The sequence below is a fragment of the Eurosta solidaginis genome, chromosome 3 (genome assembly GCF_040869045.1).
Source record: "Eurosta solidaginis isolate ZX-2024a chromosome 3, ASM4086904v1, whole genome shotgun sequence".
NCBI lineage: Eukaryota > Metazoa > Arthropoda > Insecta > Diptera > Tephritidae > Eurosta > Eurosta solidaginis.
Genome location: NC_090321.1, coordinates 27,044,055 through 27,054,151, shown reverse-complemented (window position 1 = coordinate 27,054,151; position 10,097 = coordinate 27,044,055). Strand labels below are relative to the sequence as shown.

Here is a 10,097-nt window from a genome sequence, read left to right as displayed (position 1 = left end):
TGATGCGAACTTTGAGAGACAAAACTCCATACTTAAAAAATTCAGCTAACTATAAATGAAAGAAAAAATTTAAAAAAGTTGCACACGGCGATGGTTACTAGGACAAGTTTCTGACCTTCGCTTTTTCGTCAGCTAGCTTTTCGGGAGCTGAGTTTTGAACTAGAAATATCTTGCATTCAGACTGGTGTTAAAACAAATGTCTCTATCCACTCAGCCTTATGCATTCCGAGCTGCACGCTTGGTAATTTGTAATTTAAGTATTGACTTTTTTGTTGCTATCCTTTTATGCACAATACGGTATATAAGTATTTATGCCATATGCTTTTAATCCAAATTGTAATGAATATTTTCAGGCGCGTTCAACAGAACGGGATTAGTAACGTTAGATTTTGATCAGTACGTTATTAGCAATGCTTCTGCTGTTCATTATTATATCAATATTATTTATGTGTTACACATTGCTTTATAATATTATTTCGTTATTGATATTTGAGAAAATTTTTTAAACTTTGCACACGGCGATGGTCATTAGACCATGTTTATGAATTTCACTTTTTCGTCAGCTGGTTTTCGGGAGACGAATTTTGCAATCGAAATCTCTAGCATTCATTTTGGTGTAAATGTAGATTCCCCTATCCACTCATCCATATGAATGCCCTACTGCACGCTTTGTAGTTTGTATCTAAGTTTTGCTTTTTTGTTTTTGAGTTTAGTTTGCAAAGGTTTAGTTAAAAAATTCATAGAAGGATTATCTTGAATTATCGAAAATAAAAAAAGAATTAAATTTACGAGATTTCATAAAAACTGTCACTACTATTTTCGTGTTCTCTGCGGTAAATAATAGAAAAATGTATATGTAACCAGCTTCAAGATAGAAGATAAGGCGAAAAAAGCTAGTTGACATTGACGTATTGGCATTTCAAATGAATCTGTCATAATTTCGGTAAAAGAAGTTTAGAGAAAGCACATTACAGTTTAGTTTTGCTGCGCCTTCTTTGATGTATCCCGTTCTATTTGGTGCATCTGTGCAACATATCTCATTGCAGCAACTTAACTCATTACTTGGCAATAATTATGAATACAAGATATGGCTTCACAAAAAAAAAAAAAAAAAAAGTAAGAACGGAACTGTCTTCGGCTGTGCTGAAGACTTTATACCTATGATGAATGGAATGATGGCATTTTTTGCAGACAATAATACTTGTTATATATGTTAACACCATGCGAAATTTAAAGCTGTTTAATCAGGTAAAAATTAAGAAACCCTTATTGTCTGAACAAGCGGTTGTACTGGATATTTTATATATGTGACCGATCATTATTTCAGACAATAACGTATGGCATATATGTAAGCATCTGATAAAAACTAATGCTTTTAGCTGTCGAAGTAGGGATAAATTGCAAAAAAACTCTTATTTGAAAAAAAATATTGTATGGGATATATACAATATCTACCCAATCACCAAATATATACCCATTTCAAATTTCATCAAGATATCTCAAAAATAGAGGGACTAGTTTGCGTTCAAACAAACAAGCAGAGAAACGAACAAGCGGAGAGACGGACGTGGCTAAATCAACTCAGCTCATCTCCTGGTCTTGTTGTTGTAGCAGTGCTTCGCCCCATCCAGTAGGTGCGACCGATCACAAATTGTCATCAGTATCAAGTAAAGGGAGTCCAATGAAACTTGCTGATTCAACCGAGGTGGACCATAATGAGAGCTGTGTTAGAGCCGTTGGTTCCACAATACAGTTGAAGAGATGGTTGGTGTCATGTGGGGACACGTTACAAGCAGGACATATGTTTTGTATGTCGGGGTTGATTCTGGATAGGTAAGAGTTTAGCCTGTTACAGTATCCAGATCGAAATTCAGCTAGAGTGATTCGCGTTTCCCTAGGGAGTGTGTGTTCCTCTTCTGCAAGAGGAAATTCTTCTTGCAGAAGTCCATCCCCTTTGTTCATTTCGGTATGCACTCAGAGAACGCCGTTCTAAAATCCAGCACCACCGGACTCAATTCAAGCATTTCATGTTCTTACTTTTTTGTTCTTGAAAAACGAACGACCTGTTCTCAAAACAACAACCTTGTCCTTGAACTGACAACCATTTTCTTGAAAAGAGAACGGCTGGTCTTAAAATATGAACAAATGTTCTGTTAATGAGAACAATGTTCTTAAATTAAGAACAATGTTCTTAAATTAAATTCAAGAATAATGAAACGGTATAATTCGTGTGTACTACAATGTTAAATATAACATTTGGTACAAGCCCAGCGGCTATGATGTTGCGGTTACGATCGTGTGGCGCGAGTTTTATCACCGACAAACTCGCAAGTTTTTTAAAACAATTTTTTTATATTCTATTTTTTTAACTCTTATTTTTCGTTGAGTTCCATTCACATATGCACAGGTAATTCTCGATCTTGTTATGCAATGTTTTAAATATATATTCAGATTGCATCATCAAATAAGAATTTCTCCATAAGAGAAATACATGAAAAAATGCATATTATGCGTTTTTTCTAATCTTTTGGAATTTTAGTAATAATTTTTTTTTTGTTTAATACTATTTATTAATGAAAAAAAAATTATTTATTAATAAAAAAAATAAATAAATGGGTACTACTTAAAAAATTACCTTCCCCACTTGCCGCAAAGATCAAGCACAATCCGTTCTTGAATTGAGGCCGAAAACTGAAAATCTTAAATCAGCCGAGAGAGCACTTTACTTTTTTTGCTTGGAAAAACTGTTCTTAAAACAAGCCCATCTGTCACGAGTTAAGAAAAAACGTACATAACAGACTTTTATGAACGAATGTTCTTAATTTTGAACTTGTTTCGTTCGTTTTAGACCGATTTTTTCTCTGAGTGTACTTATTGGTGGGCTTATTTCTTCTCCTTCGTGGACTTTTCATTTTGAGATACGTGCCAGACTTAATATACTGTAACGAATATTAGCAGTTTCGACACGTCACTATGCCGCTATTAAATAAATGCTGCACAATAACAGCACATATAAGACCCTGAGAGAAAGGGTTAAGCCAACGAGGCAAACTGAGAGTATAAAAATGGAGCAGTTCAAATAATGATCAATCAGTTTGATTTTAACTCGCTATAATTGAAGAACTCAAATACACTAAATCGTAAAATCGACTACCATAGTAGTACTGTTAACAGATAGCATTTTATATAGAGAAAATTTGCTTTTATTTATTCGACAGTTTAGTCATTCGAACGATGAAAGAAGGCGCAGAGTTATTGACAATTTCCTAAGATTCGCTACAATGTCATTTCATTTTCATGAAGGGTATAACAAACTCTGCTAAATATTTCTATTTATAAATATCGTCTTTATATGATATTCATCAGCTGTAACATTGTCTCTTTAACACTCACGCACATTGGTATTTAGTATTATTTAAACAAATTTTTTCCACTGACATCGTTGATTACTCAGTGTCATGCACTTTGTCAAAGGTGAATGCTTTTGTCGTCGTATTCTTGTTGCTTTTGTTGTCTATATACCGCCCGCTTGAAACTAATCAACTTACTTACCCCATCAATGTTGCATGTGCAGTGCTGCAACACAAGTTGATCTACACATATTTGTTTGATCTTCTGGTAATGATCTATAGCCCAAACGATCTTTGTTGTTTATCTTAAAAATAAATACCAAAAACCAGAAAAAGAACAGAAAATATCACGAAATTTCTATGCCCTTGTAGGCACATTTTTGTGTTTGGCATATCAATTTCACTCATACCAATCTTTCACTCATTCTTTTCTTTCATTACATTTTGTAATCTATCTATCTATGCCTTCAGTTTAAGAATAACGGTTTAAAGTGCACGCACAATAATAGCGTGACAAATTTTTGTCTCCTCGTTGAATGATGATAGGCTTTGAGTAGTATGTGATGTGATTGAATGATCGCAAGTGATCTGTTGATAGCGTACTAAATTACTATGAATTACAATGTGCAATGTGTTTCTAAAGTTTCAAGAAAGGCGTGAGTCAGTGCGTTGTGTATGTAGCAAGCCGCCGCTTTTGATTGATGGGCACATTTTATTGAAATTTCTTTTATGGTTTTTTTTTTTTTAAATATGCAAGATCTGTTTTGAATCGCTATGTGATAAAGGGTTATATTTAAAGTTAATTCTTTGTAAATGAATAAGCTTGTCTGGGTATTTAATTAATGAGAACACATTTTCTGTTTTTTTTTCAAAAGTTTTCATATGATTGAGCTCAAAGAATTTAAAGCGTGTGTACACAGATGTCACTGGATATTATTTGAAAGTGTGTATGAGTGCTTCTAACTTGTAGCTGTTCTTGTTGCGATTAAGATACCTTTCGAAGGTTTTGGGGAAAGCTAACGATGTTGACAGTTCTTTGCCGGATATAAATCCGTCACGTTCCCGTAACAGGCACTTCGGTAACAATTTAATATGACCATATTGAACCTTCTAGGTCATCAAAGCAAACGTGTCTTCGATCTAACTTAAAAAACACCAAATATAATTTGTTCTACATTGACCAGCTATGATGTTCTAAGAACAATATATCTCACTTTCTATCGATTTGCAAACAAAAATGAAACGGTCTAGGCTTTCAGCACAGCCAAAAACAAAAGCTGAGTCTGTTTTTAACAAGCTAACTTTCGCTGAAACGTCAAGCCAAAGGGGGTCGCCGTGTCCCAGCTGACGAGTCGGTGGGAATATGTCTAGGTAATTTATACGGCTGGGTTCCCTCACACCCAACCTACGGACACATAAAAGATAGTGGGCGACCGAGGTCACCTAGTAATCAAAAATGCCGGGCCTCTGCGGTTATGCGAATTATGTATATTTGCGCAAAGTGTTTGCGGTACAGACTCGCCTTCATGTCTTCGATGACCTATCAAATGAAAACTTAAGCGCGAGTTGTTATGCACAGATCGAGAAGTTTGCGCACTCGCGGTTAGGCAACTGTTGCGCGAATGAAATGCATGCAAGTGATTACTTGCATTTTGTCGGTGCATTGTATCGATAAAGACACTCCCCGAAGGCCTTCGGGAGTGTTATCGATTATGATGGTCCTTGGCCGGATGCAGATCCGGTACGTTCCGGTACTAAGTCCGACCATCTCGGGAACGATTTGTTATGACCGCACGCGACCTAGGTCATACCGCCCTCCCACCCCCTAGATCCATGAGGAGTTCGGGGTCGCCAGAGCCTCGGTTCTTAAAGAAACAGTATTCGCCACGGATAGCTGAGGTTGACAATTGGGTTGGAGAAGCTATATATTGCTCTGGCAACCCTTTGAGAGGGTTGCGCTACAAAACCCCTTGACTCCATTTGGTATTTTAGTCGCCTCTTACGACAGACATTCTAAATCGTTTGTTGATCGCTGGTACAGTGGGGCCATATGAAGTGCTAACTTCATGGGGGTGCTCGTGGCTACTAAATACTTGTGTTGCTACTGAAAGCGGCATTACAAGCTTTTTGATTCACCTTTTACGCGTTAGTTAATCTAACGTCTGATTTCCGGGTATGACTTTAAATCTCAAAGCGCCAGATACATTAGACAGCTGGCAGCCATTTGCCACTTATCAGGACTGTAGCATCAACTACATGCGTCGTGAGTTTGACTGATACCATTTCGAACCTCCTAAAGAGTTAGTTGATCGTAATTGGATCGCAGTAAAAGCTTTCCTAGGTGCTAATAAACAGTTATCTTTGAGTGGTAAAGTTAAAAATTTAATATTTACCATTATTTTCCCATTAATTTCTCCCATGTGATTAAAAAATCAACAGAAGCAAATTGGAAATTAAACGCGGATAAACTGTGAAAAAAGAAAAACCGCCAAACGCAATTTACATAGTTACTTAATTATATCTACTAAAATGATTTCGTTGCAATAAACAAAATATAATTACCGCTTTTGCTAATAAACAATTCACAATATTTTTTTTTTTTTTGGTTTTGCAGAAATAGTAAACTGTTATATATTTTACAAACCACATGATAGGAAGAAGCAAAGAAAAAAACCACGCGCAACTACTTAGCTTTTGCAAAAATTCGATAAATAATTAAAATGTATGTAGTATGTATATTTGTGGTTATAAAAGTATTGGTGGTAGAGTGGCAAAAGTGAATCAAACAACCTTTATGTGAATTCTAATAGGAAGAAAAAAATCGAAGTAATTATTTTTTAATGTAACAAAATAATATCAGACCAAAACGATCAAGTCACGCAAATCTACAAAAGGCACAAAGGCACAAAACAAAGTAACAAAAACAACATATACCAACTTGCCCCAATGCTAAGTGGTAGAACGAATATTGGAGCGAACGTTGCCACAACATCAACAACAACAATAACAAACACACGCAGCGTGAAGAGAAGTAAGAAATTTAATAAGAAATTTCAATCATTGCACGAAAGTGCTTTGAGTATTGCAGGCAGTCACTGTAACACACATTACAAACACTATTTATAAGTACAATTTGAATCACAGGTAGAATAAAGTGCCTGTGCGGGAGAGTGGTATAGGGAATTAACCACATTTGCATACAAAATTTGATTTAAATAAAAAAAATTTAACCGTTAAAACCTTTTTTATTTATTTTTTTGTTTAGTCATAGTTGCAGTTTTTTTAAATTCCACTAACGCCTTTTGTTGATTTTAGCCTCTCCACATAAATTGGCCGTAACTGTTAACTTGCCAACACATATGCGAATGGATTCTAGACGCGGTCAACATGACACGCACGTCTGTCTCTAACAGAGTTAGTGATGCCAAAATAAACCATTTTTTATACGCTTGTAAAAAACCAGGTGATTAATTTCAATCGGCGCATGCACGAAGCTACATATGAGTAGAAAAAATGAGCTTTTCGAGAAAAGGCTTGTTATTGGTAACATCTAATATGGTTTAAAATGGGTTTATAGTCGACAAAGAAAAAAGTCTGCGGCTCGTTATTTGTTTCTTATCAACTTGTCATAGAATGTTTACACATTTGTCATCGACTTTAAAATGAAACATGGGTCTCCAAAAATTGAAAGTGATTACACTTTCGCATACGCAATGAGAGCACAATCGTGCTTTAGAATGCAAACCCCTGTTTTATAGGAAACTGCCGATGAGTATTCGTTAACAAATCGATAACATGCCGACAGCAAACTGGTAACACTCTGATAATAAATCGATAACTTTTTAATTTTATTCCATTTCATTGAATTTTATTTTAATTTAATTTTATTTTATTTTATTTTATTTTATTTATTATTTATTTCTTTTTGATTTTATACATTTTTTTTTGTTCTATTTATATTATTTTGTTTTATTTCATTAAATTTTCTTTTCTTTTATATTATATTATTTTATTTTATTTTATTTTATTTTATTTTTTTTCATTAAATTTTCTTTCGTTTTATTTTATTTTATTTTATTTTATTTTATTTCATTTTATTTAATTTTATTTAATTTAATTTTATTTTATTTTATTTTATTTTATTTATTATTTATTTCTTTTTGATTTTATACATTTTTTTTTTGTTCTATTTATATTATTTTGTTTTATTTCATTAAATTTTCTTTTCTTTTATATTATATTATTTTATTTTATTTTATTTTATTTTATTTTTTTTTCATTAAATTTTCTTTCGTTTTATTTTATTTTATTTTATTTCATTTTATTTAATTTTATTTTATTTATTTTTGTTCTATTTTTATTATTTTATTTTATTTCATTTCATTTTATTTAATTTTTTTTATTTTATTGAATTTAGTTTAATTTAATTTAATTTTATTTTATTTTATTTGGTTATATTTTATTTGGTTATATTTTATTTTATTTTACTTATTTTTTATTTTATTTTATATTAATTTTATTTTATTTTATTTTATTATATTTTATTTTACTTTATTTTATTTTATTTTATTTTATTTTATTTTATTTTATTTTATTTTATTCCATTTTATTTTATGTTATTTTAGTTAAACTATTATTTTCTTTTATTTTATTATTGATGATTTTTGATAGCTTTGTTAGTACTTGTTATTGTAAAAAAATTTTTGAGCTGATAGGCCTTAGTTAAATAAAACACAATATTTAAAGTTGTATTTTAGTTTTACTTCGTCGATATTTCGATTTCAGTCTGAAATCATCTTCAGGACTGTCACACACAAATAGAAAAAAGGACTATTAGAATAATATTCTATTTTGCATATAGGTATATAATAAAGGAACTTACACATATGACTATGTTTGATCAACTGATCAGATGTTCAAAAATTAAGTATAATAAAGCATAAGAACGAAAGTTATTTTATTTTATTTTATTTCATTTTACTTTATTTATTTTAAGTTTATTTCATTTCAATTATTTCATTTTTTTCTTTGTTTGCGCTTTTTATTTTATTTATTTATTTATTTATGAGAAATACAATTATAAATAATTATATTACTTTGCGAAAGCCCTATCGGTTAAGACTATCGGTCTGAAAACTCTAACAATGCGTATTCTAATTCTAGAGCATTTTTTACTCAAATATAAGTAATCAATAGAATAGTTTAGTACATTGTGTAGACATTATTGAAGAACAGCTTTTATATATCATAAAGTAGATTCAGTTTGGAATTAAAATCGTAAATACTTAAAATGTTTTCTATTGAAATTTCTTTTAATAAACCAGAAGGTTTCCTGCCATTGAAAATGTTATTTCTGCCGTTGTTGCTCTTTTCACTTCATATAAATCTAAGCAAATAATCTACAAAGATGTTAGCACATCAAAAAATAGGTGCTTGTAGTTTTACAAAGAGTAAGGGTTTTATTGTATTTATCAACAAGGGTTAATTTCCATTATTCAATGAGAATTATAAAGACCATAATTTTTCGCATATGTCAAATACTCCTAGAACCATCCCATCTCTTTTTGACACCTCTTATCGTTCCGAACCATAAGTCGAAATAGGGTTGGCGAGAGACTCAGGTATAGTGTGAGAGTTTTGTTTGCCAAGAGAAGACTTTACTGCTCAATTGCCTACCCAGCCCAAAGTAACATATGTTGTAAAAAGTGATTCTCCAGAGTATTTCTTTGAAGATTAAAAGCCGAGCTTGTTATACTCAGTTGAGCAGAGTATATTAAGTTTGATTGGATATCGGTTGGTTGTACATATATAAAGGAATCGAGATAGATATAGACATCCATATATCAAAATAATCAGGATCGAAAAAAAATTCGATTAAGCCATGTCCGTCCGTCCGTCCGTCCGTCCGTCCGTCCGTCCGTTAACACGATAACTTGAGTAAATTTTGAGGTATCTTGATGAAATTTGGTATGTAGGTTCCTGAGCACTCATCTCAGATCGCTATTTAAAATGAACGATATCGGACTATAACCACGCCCACTTTTTCGATATCGAAAATTTCGAAAAACCGAAAAAGTGCGATAATTCATTATCAAAGACAGGTAAAGCGACGAAACTTGGTAGATGAGTTGAACTTATGACGCAGAATAGAAAATTAGTAAAATTTTGGACAATGGGCTTGGCACCGCCCACTTTTAAAAGAAGGTATTTTAAAATTTTGCAAGCTGTAATTTGGCAGTCGTTGAAGATATCATGACGAAAATTGGCAGGGACGTTACTCCTATTAATATATGTATGCCCAATAAAAATTAGCAAAATCGGAGAAGGACCACGCCCACTTTTAAAAAAAAAAATTTTTTAAAGTAAAATTTTAACAAAAAAATTTATATCTTTACAGTATATAAGTAAATTATGTCAACATTCAACTCCAGTAATGATATGGTGCAACAAAATACAACAATAAAAGAAAATTTCAAAATGGGCATGGCTCCGCCCTTTTTCATTTAATTTGTCTAGGATACTTTTAACGCCATAAGTCGAACAAAAATTAACCAATCCTTTTGAAATTTGGTATGGGCATAGATTTTATTATGTTAACTGTTTTCTATGAAAACTTGCGAAATCGGTTGATGCCACGCCCAGTTTTTATACACAGTCGTTCGTCTGTCCTTCCGCATGGCCGTTAACACGATAACTTGAGCAAAAATCGACATATCTTTAATGAACTTAGTTTACGTAATTACTTGA

The 10,097-nt window shown here is 32.3% G+C and overlaps 1 non-coding gene across 1 annotated transcript; it reads left to right on the top strand.

The window, feature by feature from the left end:
- The first annotated feature begins 9,037 nt into the window (after window positions 1–9,037).
- Window positions 9,038–9,113, top strand: LOC137247345 (small nucleolar RNA SNORD36). The gene has a single exon (XR_010951811.1). It is a non-coding gene; the product is annotated as a small nucleolar RNA SNORD36 (small nucleolar RNA).
- Window positions 9,114–10,097: the final 984 nt, after the last annotated feature.